Below are 15,212 nucleotides of genomic sequence, written 5' to 3' on the forward strand. Positions count from 1 at the left end.
CAGCTCAAGTACCCACCATGAGTTTGATGCAAGGCAAGCGAGCCCCAAAGTGGGGCTTAGCCCATGAGGGTTCTTGGCTTCTCCCAGGAAAGAATTTAAGGGCAAGCCAATGGTAGGGTAGAAGAAAACAGCTCTTATGGAAGTGGCCGTGTTACAGTTCTGTGATTGCTCCCACAGAGCAGGGCTACCCCACGGGCAGTGTGCTGAGCGTAGCAACTCGGGGCAGTTCGGCAGTCATGTTTATACTGACCTTGAATTACATGTAGATTAAGGAGCGGCTTATGCAGACATTTCTAGAAAAGGGGTAGTAACTTCGGGGTCATCAGGTCATTGCCATGGGAAGGGGTGGTAACCCCCAGGTGTTGCCATGGCGATGGTAAACTGACAGGGCATGCTGGTGGGTGTGTCTTATGGAAAGCTACTCCTGCCCCAGTCCTGTTTTAGCTAGTCCTCAACTTGGTTCAGGATCTGAGCTCCACCTCTGGAGTCGAGTCCCACTTGGTACCTCAACTTCAAGTGAAGAAAGTCACTTAATTCAGTTTTTTGTTGCCCCCTTACCAATAACTTGAAACCATTTGAGTGGCCTCTCATCCTATTCAAAACTACTCCTTTCCCTTAAGCCTAAAACATTATCCTTGGAACAAGCCTCAGCCCCTCAACTCTCTCCTTCCTTTAGGCTCAGAGAACTGATGACTACTTCATGCCAATACATCCTTGGCAAGCCACCTAGTAGGCTGCCATTCCCACAGCAAGCCCAGCAGAACCATCAGAGTCATGGAGTGGTTATAGTTTAGGCTCTTAAGTTGGAATTCCCAAGGACACTATAACATAGTGTTCCTGCATGGGTGAGGGAAAAATAATAACTGGTTTTTATGGAGGGCTAGGAGAGGCAGATGAATTACCTGGTGCAAAGCCGGAGTCAGCATCTGTAACTGATGGGTGAGCAGGACAAGTTAGAGTTCTATGAGGAAGCTTTATGCCGTCACTGGCAAAATTTGAGGCAGCAAAATGCAAAGGAACTCAATAAATGGTGAGATGATTAACCAATGAGGTGGTACTGACTCCAGCAGTGGTGTTATTGAAAGTTCAGGTATATTCAATTATAACACATTTTAAATCTTGGATTGCCTGAAATCAGCCTGCCAAATATGAGAATAATCCAGGCAGACAAGGACAAAGAACATTACACAATAATGATACTAATAGGCAGTGTCCTGTACATTGTAATTGTACAATAGTGACAGTAATAGGCAGTGTTTTCCAGCATCAACTGGAGTATCATTTCCTATCCCAAGTAAGTTAAACACAGGATGAGCTCAACATCCTAAGGTCCAGAGGAGAGTGGACGGTAGTGAGTTATGCTGTCTCCCTGTGGTGCCCAGGGACTCTCTCTCTGTCAAAGATGCTGTATCTAATTACCTAGGCTCTTTCTTTCTCCTTTCCTCCTCCTTTCCTCCCTCTCTCCCTCCTTCTCTCTCTCTGTCTCTCTCTTTCTTTCTTTATGCCCTAGAAATAAGTCTTTTTCTTCTTTCCCAGAAATCATGGTGATAAGTAGAAGCCTGCATGCAGGAAATTATTGAATATAACAAAAAAACATAGTTGGTGAAGTTAACTCAAGACAAAAATTATATACAGAGAGGTAATTGCACATAGATTAGAGAAGTCCAGTGTATTCCCTTTTTATAAAACGCCTTCTGAATCGAGTATCTTTTGATTCCATACAATTCTGTCTCCCCTCAAATCTGACCTATTCATGTCAGAGATCTCCTACCTGGCTCCTTTTTCATCTAGTAATTAATTTATATCCCTGTCCTAACTTCTATCTCCTGCCCCCCTCAACATTATATCTCTTTTTATAACTAGGATATACTCAAATGAAAAAATCCATGTATCTTACTATCTTCTGCCTTCTTCTAAATAGTTGTGCTTCCTTTTGATCTATTTATTTGCTACACCAGGAATATTTGACATTTCCTGGAGAAGTAGGAATCTCTTGTATGCTCATTTGAAATGAGCTAGTGTGGTTATTTAACAAATATCCAGAGCAACAATGCACAAGATGATCAAAAGATATACGTGGAGAAGGAAGTTCTCTATCTCACACCACTGAGTTACATTTTAAGCATGGGGCTTGTGAACTAATACCACTGTTCACCTTCTCAAAAGGGCATGGTATTTAGGAATGGCATTGTTACAGTTTTCTACAGTTTTCCAATAGAAGACATTAAATAAATGAGAGAACATTTCTATTGGGCAATATTAAAACCTTTACTTCCACATCCACTGCTTTCGCCAGCTTGAACAGATTAGTTATTCCCAGTAGATTATTCTCATTGGTAATTCTGTAATAAAAGATTCTAGATATTGTGCATTTTCATCACTGGCATTATAATTTTTATTTCAGAATCTTGGTCATCGAATATTCATTATCTAATTATAATAAAAATGCATGATTCCCTTAGGAATGCCTATAACTAAATGAATATGAACTTTATTAAAGGAATTAAATTAGGAGATTAAAATTATTCAAAGGGGGTAACAACTTTATTCTTAAAGAACTGTAGGATTGCAATACTAGGAAAGAAAGAGAATAGGAAAGGCAACAGAAAAGTAGTAAAAAGAAACAGAAACAAAACAGATAGATCCCTGATGTGCTATGATGGGGAATAGAGTATTAATTTAATTATTCAGTTATAAATAAACTAAAGCCTAAGCCTAGTAAATTATGTGCTCCTTGAAGATTAGAGTTAGGACTGATTAATCTTTGCATTCCCCACCAGACCAGGCAGTGCCTGGAATGTAGTGGACACTCAATAAATTTTTGTTGAATTAATAAGGAAGCAAATTCTATATGAAAATGATAACAAGTTTATGAGTACTTTTTCAAGTCAGTTTGCAGATACAAGTTTAAGGAAATTCATACTCGGATATAGTTAGAATGTGTATACTGAATTAGAATGTTAGTCTATGTGCTGTGGGAATTAATTTTGAAGCTCAGGAAGCTATGCAAGAGGCAGCCAAGCTCAGAGGAAGGGTGAGAGACTTGATCAGCTGCCCCTCCCTGTCTTGAACTATTTCCTGTTATAGATGGAAATCATCCTTCATTACCTGGGAAAAAGTATGAGCCCAAAGCAGAATTAGCCTTCTTTATACGTGTGTTGAATTTGTGTTCCCATCATATTAAGTATTAAAGGAAATGATTATGAGCTGTTTGTTGGACAGTAAAGGGAAGTGATAATGATAATTTTAATATAGTTAACATTAGCTTGAAACACATGAAACTGATATTTTTGTGTGTAAACACCTAAGTGAATATTGACAATTTCACATGGTTTAATTTAATATTGATCAAATGCTACGTGGTAGGCACTGTGCTAAGTAATGTATAGTCCATTAATTTGTTTAAATTTCATCCAAAAAGCTTTGTAATAGATGAGGAAATTAACAATAAGTTAGGGAACTTGCCCAACATACAAAGAGGACATAGAAGGTAAACAGTTTGACATCAGAGTCCCGTTTCTTAAACAGAATACTATCCTGCCAGGGAAAATATGGATGTCATAAATTATGTTATCAAAATCTTGCCTTCCAATCACTTATTTATGTCAACAAAAATGTGACAATAAGATATACCATGGTTAATTCACAGTGCGAAGTGTCTGCTTCTAGAAAGGTGAAATTTGCTTATAATACAGAGTTATTATTATACCACTGCAATATCGAGGTCAAGTTCTATGGCTACAAAATGACATAATCTTTACTCAAGAAGGTCACATTGCAGTAAAGACATAATTATAAAGAATATTACATCACTAGAGTTAGATTTTTTTTTGGTTGGTCAAATGACTCAATCCAAAAAGTAGGATACATAGGAAGAATGTGCTATAGAGACAAAGAGATAAATATCTGAAACCAAGGCCCCAGAAAATTAACAATCTATGTCAACCATAACTGTATTATCCATGTGAGTCAATTTCTATGGGAAATACAGTTCTGTTATCTATGGATAATACAGTTCTTCCTAGAGGAAGAAGCAATTAATTGATCTTGGAGGGGTCAGGGAGAGTTTCATAGAAGATATAACAACTTTACAAGGCCTGAGGGATGAGTGGGATTGCATTAGGCAGAGAAAAGAAGAAAGACATCCTAGAAAAGGGCGCAACATGTACAAACAGAGGAATGTGTGACAGTAAACAGTCACGTTGAGGAACAGTAAATGGTTTATGTGGCTAGGAGGCAAGTTTGATACCACATTATATTCTGTATTCCTAAAACACCCAGACACGCAAAATGCTGAAACAGTAACTTGGACTCTTTTGTGAAGATCCCAGGACTGGAAATTTCTACTGTGTCCTAGAAAGCAATGATAAGCCAACGATGCTGTTTCCTTCTCCAGCTATAACTTTCATAGAGGGAAGTGCACACATCTTAAATGGACACCTTAGGCATTGTTACATATTAGTATACCCATGAAATTATCACCCAGATCCCTTGCTTGGAAGACCAAATGTCTTTTTTCCCCCCTCAGAAATTTATTACCATTTTTCAGAATTAATATTTTCTAAAACCCAATATAAAACATTATATATAACCATTATGGACTGAACTGTGTCCTCTGAAAAACTCATCTGTTAAGCCCTAACTCTCAACATGATTGTATTTGGAGACAGGGTCATTAAGGAAATTATTTAGGTAAAATGAGGCCACAAGAATGGGGCCTTAATGCGATGGGGGTGGTGCCCTTATAAGTAGAGGAAGAGACACGGGAGAGGTTCCTTTCTCCACTTTAGTTCATGGAAAGGCCATATGAGGACACGGTGGGAAGGTGGCCCTCCACAAGCCAAGGAGAGAGGCATCACCAGAAACCAACTCTACCAACATGTTGATCTTGGACTTCAAGCTTTCGAAACTACCAGAATATAAATGTCGTCTAAGCCACCCGATCCATGGTGTCTCAATATGGCAGCCTGAGCAGACTAATCCAACAGTCTCGAAGAATTAAATTTAGAATTGGTCATCAAGATTTTGTTCACCTCAAGGAAATAAAATGACTCAATCCTCCACGGACTTGTTTCCATCATTTTCCTTTTCTATTTTCAGATTATTTGCAACCTGGAGACTGCCCTGCAAAAGCACGTGGCAATTTCCCCTTCTGGATCCTCACAGGAGAAAAATAAATTCACATAAACAAATATTCAGATGCTTTATTTATTCTGAAAAAAATTAAAAAGTGAAATTGCTAAATTGAGTTTTTCACTGGTCAAAATTTACATAGCCCAATAGGTGTAGGCTCCTTACTCCTTTTGAGGCATTTTCTCTCTCTTGATTAACAGTGATGGATTTTTATTGCCCCACTTCTGAGAGGAGGATTTATATGTCTTTTAATCTGTGTAAGTTGGACTGAATCATAAATGGTTCACCCTCTAAATTACAGAGTAAGTTTGCCAATAGAGATGACCTTGTTTATTAAAATCTAATTAACTGAAGTTTTAGAATGTCCCTGAGTGGGTTGCTGAATTTCTGATTTTCTCCAAACCAATATAGATCAAATATCCAGCTGGCTGGAGTTAACCACAAAGCTCTGAACCTCACTGTGAAATTATCTAGTTAATTCCTCTTTCAGACATTTTTTCCAAAGGTACAAGCCCAAGAATCCTTTAATATGTTGGCCATCCTATTTCAGAAAAGCCATGTGCCCAATTATGAGTTGGAGAAAGAAGCCCAGGTTCTCCTTGTTCACTGCAACTGAAATGAGAGGACCCTGGAGTGTAACTTTCATTCCCCAGCAATGGTCAGTCAGAATGTCTCTGAACATGTGCCACTTTTCATCTTCTGGACAAAGTTCTATGCTGCCTATACACATAAGGCAGTAATATTCATGACTTTTTACTGCCAACCTTGGAAAGTAATGTTGGCAAATTGATTACAGACATATGGGATAAAACATAATTAATTGATTCAGTTCCTAGTCTATATACAAAATTGCTTAATGCTAAAACTCCTCTAGTTTCTGCCCTATTGCTTCTTCCATTTCTCATTCCAACTTTAAAATAAGAGTTTAAGGTTTGTCTCTTCTCTCTCATCTCCCATTTAATTATCAGCTATTGAACTTTTTCTTCATGACACTACTAGATCCCTTTGTGTCCCGTCCACCGATGATCTCCATATTGATATAGCTGATGTACATGCTTTAATTTTTTGATAATGGACATTTTTGCAATATTTAACATAATTTACCACCTCACTCCCACCCCACCCTCCAGAAGCTCTCTGTTCCCTTGGCTTATAGTACATATAATTATTTTGGTTCCTTCAGAATTTTAGATCCTGTATTTTCAACTTCTTTGGTTCATTCTTCTTCTTTCATGCTGGCACTGACAGTGCTCTCAAGGCTCTTTCCATGGCTGCATTCTGACTTGCATTTAGTCCCAGTCACTGAGAGATATTTTGAAATTCTGTTTTTATTTGGGCCACCTCACCCTGAAGAGTAAGTACTTTTCATTGTTGTAGCTGAGGTGGTGTGCCTTTTTCAAACGTCTACGTCCCACAGCATCTTCGAGATATTGATAACATAAAAACAAATATCGATCATCCTAAGGGCCTTACAGACTTCAGAGATGGGTAAAAGAAACCATTTCCACCTTCAAATCAGTCTTTTGTATCCACTAGGGGAGCAAAATGACCTGCTGAGTTGAAGTGGGAATAACAAAGTATCTCAAAGATGATGTGATGTTTGTAGAGAAAAGTTTGTGGCAGTAATCAATACAGGAATCATTTATATGGATCTGTGTTACTTGGAGGGGGCTTTAGAAATGGCATCAAGAAGAAAAAAAGCAATGCTTCTTGGTTTAAAAAATAATGCTTGTATCATTGAAAAATAGTACCTTTTAAGATGGCCAAATCCCCAAAATAAAAATTCAAAGCATATTGTACTTCCTTCTGAGGCCAAATGCATCAGGACTAATGCTCTTTTGAGCAAACCATGCTATTTAGGCAAAAATTTAGGGAGTGAAGAGTCCGATTATTGTTTTTCATGAGTGTTGAAGTCTATGGAAACAATGAAGGAACGTACAGAAAGTAAATTAGATAAAGATTTGATTTATAAAAATCGTCCAGGTTTAGAAATTTTTATATATCCAAACAGAAGTCATGAATTAGGTTTCCCCAGGCTGTGAACTAGACTAAGGTGTCATGTACCCTCACATTCCAAAGCTGAGTGCCCTCTCTGTCCGTGTCACCCAGTTACCCTCCTTGGGTGACATAAGAGAAGCCCAACAATTCCTGGGAGTGTCTCAGAGTCCAGCAGGAAAGATTTATTTGCAGAGTTGAGATGTCAGCATATTCCATCTGCCCACAACCATCACCACCATCATGGGAGTGGACTATCGCTGTTTAGTTTCAAGGGAAAGAAACATGGATGTGTGGAATGAAGCCAGCCATGAGCAACCTTTAAAGGCACCCACCCAGGGGCCATCAAGGCAAGAGTGAGGAGGAGTGTGAACTGTGCAGAAGCAGAGGGGAGTTGTCAGTGGCTGGGTGCACATGGCATTCCAGTTTCTGCATTTATTTATTGGTTATAAATAACGCTTCAGAAACACCAAGAAGTCCTAGACTATTCACTCTAATTTTAAAAGAATACTGGGCCATTATAAGGGAAGATTTTCCCCTTGACTACTTTTGAGATGCCAGGAGTTGGCCATTAATTGCTAGATATGAAAACACATGGAAATGGCAAAGAGGCTACACATCAAGCATTCCCTCTACTAATCATGCAAATGAGTCATGATGTACAAAATGTAAGGAACTCCTGTTTAGGGAAAATATGAATGTAGATGCACAAAGTAAAATGTATGTAGTCCAAATTAGTCTTCTAGCCAGTAAGACAATTTTCCTATATGATAAAAAGAATGGATTTTTATATCATTTAAAGGAAATACATTGAAATTATTTTAGAATTTAAAAAATGTAAACATGCATCTTTCCTTCTTAAACTCTAGAGTATCGGAGATTTGATCTGTTTTTTTCTAGCTCAGCTATTAACTGGTTGACTACCTTAGTCTAGGCATTGTTTTATTCCTAGTCTATTACCTCTGAAAAATGAGGGTAGTAATTAGATTATCTCCCAAAATATTACTGTTCTAATTGCATGTGGGGAAATTGCGTAGAACTACAAAGTCTTGTCATACAACCTACATTAACTGGTTGAGTACCTTAGTCTAGGCACTGTTTTATTCCTAGTCTATTACCTCTGAAAAATGAGGGTAATAATTAGATTATCTCCCAGAAATTTACTGTTCTAATTGCATGTGGGGAGACTGTGTAGGACTACAAAGTCTTGTCCTCAAAGGGCTCACACTGCATATCTACGTGAAGAAATATTGGCCCAGATAAACGAACCAACTTACTTTTACATAGAGACAGAGCCAAGGTAGGGTTTGCCTTTGCAAATCTAAGTCTTGTACCCCTTTCACCACGTTAATGAGATATGGATCTTCTAATTAAATATTAATTTCTAAAGAAATAATAAGCCCCAATTACAGAAAAAAAAAGATACTAAAAATATTTCAAGAGCATTCAAGGAGCTTCAATACAAGAAAGGCTTGTTGTTGGGTTTTTTTCATCTCTCTCCATTGATAGTTAAGTACATACGGGTAACTATTTTAGAGTTGCGCCTAGTTAACGTCTATGTTTATTCATGTATTTATTCAATCACGAAACACGTGGAGCCGACCACTTTTATTTGAATCCACTTTAAATAAACACTTTTGTGTTGATTGTATAAAGTTTCATGAAACAATATATCTGCCCTCAGGGAACTTGCTTTCCAGAAAGGCAAATCAAAGAAAAACGTTTTGCAAAGAATCCCGAAATGGTTACGAGGGCTTTCTAAGAGAAGTCTAAATTGAACAGATAATTGTCTCACATTTTGTAAAAGGCCTAGACTATTCTCACTGAAAAGCAGTAATTGAATCTGTAATTACTTTCATTTCACTGGGGACATAGGCATGGATTCTAAAGATCTAATTGGGATGGTTGTTTTCCTAATCACTCTCATTGCTTCCTAGCAACACTACCTTCCTTCCTTCCATGCAGGAAAGCTCAACAGTCAATGGTGGGCAAGGACACTATGAGAAACATTTAATGGCACCCACCCAAGGCCCATCAAGGCAAGAGTGAGGAGGGGTGTGAACAGAGGGACCTGCCGCTTATTTGCCTTTCTGATGATCCAGCCCCTGTTTGTTTTATGAACAAAGGCTTTAACTTCTCACATAGAAGCGATTTTTGAAAATGAACGTAAAGGAACTGGCAAACTCAGCCCATGGGTTTCCCTTTTAAGAACATGAAATCACCTCCTCATAATCATTTCAGTGATGCCAGGAATGTTCCTCTCTCTCTCCCATTCACCCTCCACCATTCACAGAGATTTGATTTCTAGAATTTTGTCAAAAGACAAAATTGCACAAAAAATTAAAGATCTAATTGGCTTTTATTAGCAATTCTCAAATTGGGCAACACCCCACTCTATAAACTGGAATAGCTGTCCCAGTGCCCTGAGTAGAGGAGATGGGCTTTATAGGCAGAAAAGGTCTGAAGAAAGCAGAAGCAAGGAATAAAAAGTGGATTGGTCATTTCAAAGTTACTTTCCTTGTAGGGTTAAAACAGGGGGATCTCTTATCATGCCAGCTCAGGCAAACTGGTCTCCTTCTCTCTTTTTGGTTTTGACAAAATGTCTTGCTCTGTATGGTGGTATGATCTCAGCTCACTGAAGCCTCGACTTCCTAGGCTCAAGCAATCCTCCCACCTCAGCCTCTTGAGTAGCTGGGACTACAGGCATGTGCCACCATGCCCAGCTAATTTTTAGTATTTTTGGTAGAGACAGGGTTTCGCCATATTGCCCAGGCTGGTCTTGAACTCCTGAGCTCAAATGATCCTCCCATCTTGATCTCCCAAAGTGCTGGGATTAAGGGATGAGCCCCCACGCCCAGCCAAACTGGGCCCCTTCTGATTGATGGCTGTGACTCTCCTGTTATTTGGAAAACTGGTGGCTTTCAAAGTTCAGGTTAGTTATGTGGCACCTAGCACAAGTGATTGCACGTTGGTTTGGTCTGAGTTGTTGGGACCTACTGCAGGGCCTGCTCCAAAACAATGGCCTCCCATAAACCCTGTATGACGGTCTCATTAAGGCATTGCTTCTACTTAACTGGTTTGTTAAGTGGAAGGTTTAAGGTTTGTCACCTTTTTCTCTGAGAGCAGGTTTTAGTAGAGACTTGGACAGAGGGCATGTAGCAGAGAGGATTCAGAAAGATGGAGCTGAGAACAAAATAAATACAATAAACTAAAAATTCGCCATACTTTTAAAAATATTTAACAAAAACTAACTTTGACTTGAGTTATAGGTTTCCTCTCCTGTTTTATGTGCATTAGATACACACTTTTAACAATTGGATAGTATTTGGTATTAACCATGAAGCAGCATCTTATCTCTGGGTAAAGTCTGTCTATTTTTTTAAGTTGTTTTAAACTTTTAAAACATTTTTTAGTTATGAATTTATTTTATTTTATTTATTTTATTTTATTTTATTTTATTTTATTTTATTTTATTTTTGAGTCAGGGTTCTGTCACCCAGGCTGGAGTGCGGTGGTGTAACCTTGGCTTGCTGCAGCCTCAACCTCCTGGGCTCAAGCAATCCTCCCACCTCAGCCTCCCAAGTAGCTGGGAGTATTGATGTACACCACCATGCCTGGCTAATTTTAAAATTTTTTATAGAGACAGGGTCTCACCATTTTGCCCAGGATAGTCTTGAATTCCCACCTCAGCCTCCCAAAGTGCTGGGATTACAAGCATGAGCCACCATGCCTGGATGTGAATTTTTATTTAAGAGATAGAAAGAATAAGAACAACCCAAAGATTCTTTAATAGAAATAACTAGACATTAGTCAAAAATCTTTAGTGTAAGCCGTTAGTAAAATAACTTTCCAGGAAAATTCTTATAGGTTTTTACCTTTTGACCTACTTTTTCTAAACACTTGCTATGGAAAAAGTACAGTGTATTTGAGGATGATTGTTAGGAGGCAGAAAAGGTGGAGAAAAGAGAGGCTGGGCTCAGTGGCTCATGCCTATAATCCCAGCACTTTGGGAGGTCAAGGTGCGCAGATCACTTAAGTCAGGAGTTCAAGATCAACCTGGCCAACATGGTGAAACCCCATTTAAAAACAAAAAAAAAAGATGGAGAAAAGAGATACAAAGATTTAGAGGTAAAGTGAACTTAATTGTCTGAACAAGAAATCAAACAAAAGACTCCAAAAAGTTTAGAAGCCATCCTTGAGATGCAGATTTAATGCTAGAAATGTTGGCATTTTCAGAATATTACAATGATGAATGTTGACAGTCAAACAGAATTTTATTGTTAAGCTTGTCCTGGAAAAACCAAGAATGTTTGATTGTCTGTGATTGAGACACAGTCCCTAAATCTAGTTTGGAAAAGTGACAGATGTTTCAGGTTGGGATACAAAAGACAAATTCTAAATAAGGAATGAAGGAGAGAAGGAAACATGGAGGAAATTGGGGGGACATTCTGTGCCATTTAAATATCTTGACTCTTGTTAATAAATGTCTATATAGAGGTCAAAGGTGAGGAAAACAGACAAATCATGGGTATCTAAGAAAGGTGTGTTTTCTATCCAGGAAGAAAGGTCAATGGAATACATAAATATAGTGATATAAACTTTAAAGGTAGGAAAAGCCCTTAAAAACAGAGTCAGTAAAGATTTTGTAGTCCCTGCTTCATAGTCACAAAGTAGAAGACACCAAAGCCAGGAAATACACCACTTTGTAGTTCATTACCCTGCTACCTCTAGTGAGATGTGTGCAAAACACTTGTCGGATCTTATTGCCAATTGGCATTTGAGACTATCTACAGTTCTTTTTTTTAATAACCTCATTGAAGTATAATTTAAATACCATAATATTCATCGATTTTAACTGTACATTAACTGTACAAGGGTACAGGTTTTTTTAGTAAATTTTTAGAAAATTCATTGAGTTGTGCAACAAATCAACACAATCCCAACTTAGGACATCAACATTATCCCTATACGATTCCCAGTTACCGTGAATTTCTGTTTCTACTCCCAGCCCCAAACAACCACTAATCTCCTTTCTGTCCTGGTAGATTTCCTTTTTCATATCAGTAAAATTAGAATATGTGATTTTTTTGTGTGTCTGGCTTCTTTCACTTAGCATAAGGTTTTTGAGGTTTGTTCATGTTGCAACATGTATTCAGATTTCATTCCTCTTTATTGTCTAATAATATTTCATTGTATGTATTACCATACTTTTATCCATTCACTAGTTGATGGGCACTTGCGTGATTTCCACTTTGGGCCTCTTATGACTAAATCTGCTATAAACATCTACCTAAAAGGCTTTGTGTGAACATATGCTTTCATGTCTCTTGTATAGATATCCAGAAGTAGAATTCTTGAGTCATATGGTGTGTCTATGTTTAACTTTTTAAGAAACTGCCAAACTGTTTTCAAAAATCACTGGGCACAGTGTCACTTTAGTGTAATCCAAGCTACTTGGGAGCTGAGACAGGAGAATCATGACTTTACAGCCCACCCCCCGAGCAATGTGTGATGATTCCAGTTTCTCCAAATCCTTGTCAACACATGTTATTGCCTCTCCTTTTGATTATAGCTATCTTGGTAGTGTGAAGTAGCATCTCAATGTAGTTTTAGTTACATTTGCCTAAGGAATGATAGTATTAGGCTTCTTCTCATGTGTTTATGTTGTATTTGTACTTCTATCTATGAGATATCTTCTGTAGCTATAACTTTGACTTCCTGAATTCTGTCCAGAAATTTCTAGTTTGGGTGATGCTGTGATGGAAATGCATGAAAGTATGCAGAGTAAACATTTTTTAAGGGTTACTAAATAATCCTGAAACTTCACAAAAGAGAAGTCCATCTACTCTGCTAGAATTACTGTATAGGAAAACTCAGTGTAATCATTTTCATAATATTTGGTAGAAGAGCAGGCTTATTGTAAAAACTGGGGATGTTTATTTTTCTTTAGGGCTTCATTTTTCTACTTTTTCATTAAGCTAAGGATAAGATTAAACCGCCTGGAGGCTTCTTTGCTTTCTCAGCACAATAAAAAAGTCAAGGAAAGACAGCAAAGCAAGACAGAATTCTTCAGAAAAACAATACTGAAGGGAAATAACAGTAACACCAGGTTAGAGAAACAAAATCCATAGAATCAAGCTTTACTTGAGTAACAATGCTGATGGAAATAGCATGTAAGAGTCTTAGTTCAGGGCCTATTGGAAATGGATGATAGAATTTTTCCAATATACAAGCCCACTAACAGATATAATTAGCTTATTATGCTAACATGATAAATAGTTACTGAATATCTCCCTAAATTAGATTGACCTCAATCTGTAAGGATCGTAACTTTCAACAAAGGCTCGTTTTGCTTGCAAAAAGATTCACACAAGATGCTCAGATGGACAACATAAAGGTATTTCAGAGGACCCCTCTCCAGAAACCAAATTGGTTGTGGAGGCTAGGCACAGTGGTTCACACCGTGAAGCCAGGAGTTTGGGACCACTCTGGGCACAAAAGCAAAAGCAAGACCTGTCTCTACAAAAAAAACATTTAAAACAGTGGGCGTGGTGGCATGCACCTGTACTCCCAACTACTCAGGAGGCTGAGGCAGGAGGATCACTTGAATCCAGGTTGAGTCTACAGTGAGCTATGATTGCACCACTGCACTCTGGCCTGGGCAACAGAGCAAGACCCTGTCTCTAAAATTAAAAAAAAAAAAAAAAAAAAAAAGTAGGTTGTGCTGTAGGATCACAAAAACTTTGTGCTGGTTAAACCACTTTACTGCCTTTCATGAATTAGTTTCCACAACTAATGTAGAGTCCGCTCCTTTGAGAGTTTCACATGCCATTGCTTGTGGCTTTACATTCTCTGGATCCCTGTTTAGATCTTTGGTCAAAAGTGACCAAGGAGGCATCTTTATACTATTTTCTCCTTTTATTATTTTCTCAGCTGACAATTCTTTCCCTCTTTTGTTGATTGGGTAAGGAATATCTGAGTGTTATTACTACTAGCTATACGGCAACCTTTTATAAACTTCAATATAGCATTACAAACATTGGTTGATTTGGGCATGAGGTAGTTCTAGAATTCTTTTTTGCTTAGTATGGTATATTGATAGATTAGGGGTAAATGTGAATAAAACGTTGCAGATATCTTTGAATTTATGACTTACAAGTAACCTCAATATTTCAGGCTAGCTAAAGACATCTTTAAAAGGTACTTTTCACCTCATCTATAAATGAGAGTTAAAAGGAAAATTCTTTTAATTTACATAGTGGTGTTTTGGCTTATATTCTGTTTTGGTTTTTCCCCTTTTTAAGACGAAAAGTCCAAGGAGGGGATCCAGATAGTGTGAATCTGAATCCAGACTGCCACTGGTAAACTTTGTCTAGCTAAATTCTCTGATTCTCATTCTTCTCATCAGTAAAATGAGAATAATGTACATTATCTCACTTAATGATTATTATTCTCACTTAATGAATCATGATATTAAATTTTCAGTATCATTGACCAATAATGCAAACATTTTCATAAAACGTGGCTTATAAATTTCTATCATCCCTGATGTTAATCAGTTTTTCTTGCAAAATAATTAAGTAATGCCTGCTTTTAGTATTAAAAATTTTTTTAAGTTCAAAACCTACTAAAAGTCTACATTTATAAAATTATTACAAACACTTAAAAATTATATTTCCAAATTATGAGAGTGTGTAGATATGTGAATTCCTATAAGGTTATACACATATCAATTTGGGCAATACAATTACATAATAATTGGAATATTTCCAAACACTTGTTTTAAAAATGCTTTCTCCTAGCACTAGTTTCATAAGAAGGTAGTACACTGTCACTCATCATATATAAACCAACATTACTGGCTGGGCATAGTGGCTCACACCTGTAATCCCAGCACTTTGGGAGGCTGAGGTGGGCAGATCACCTGAGGTCAGGAGGGCAGATCACCTGAGGCCAGCACCAGCCTGGCCAACATGGTAAAACCCTGTCTCTACTAAAAATACAAAAATTAGTCAGGTGTGGTGGTGGGCACCTGTAATCCCAGCTACTAGGGAAGCTGAGGCAGGAGAATTGCTTGAACCCAG

At 37.8% G+C, this 15,212-nt stretch overlaps 1 protein-coding gene across 1 annotated transcript in view; it reads left to right on the top strand.

The window, feature by feature from the left end:
• Positions 1-15,212, top strand: part of CNTNAP2 (contactin associated protein 2) — a 2,300,337-nt gene that overhangs the window by 1,834,964 nt on the left and 450,161 nt on the right. The window lies entirely within an intron of this gene.

This window comes from Pan troglodytes, chromosome 6, assembly GCF_028858775.2.
Source record: "Pan troglodytes isolate AG18354 chromosome 6, NHGRI_mPanTro3-v2.0_pri, whole genome shotgun sequence".
In the NCBI taxonomy this organism is placed as follows: Eukaryota; Metazoa; Chordata; class Mammalia; order Primates; family Hominidae; genus Pan; species Pan troglodytes.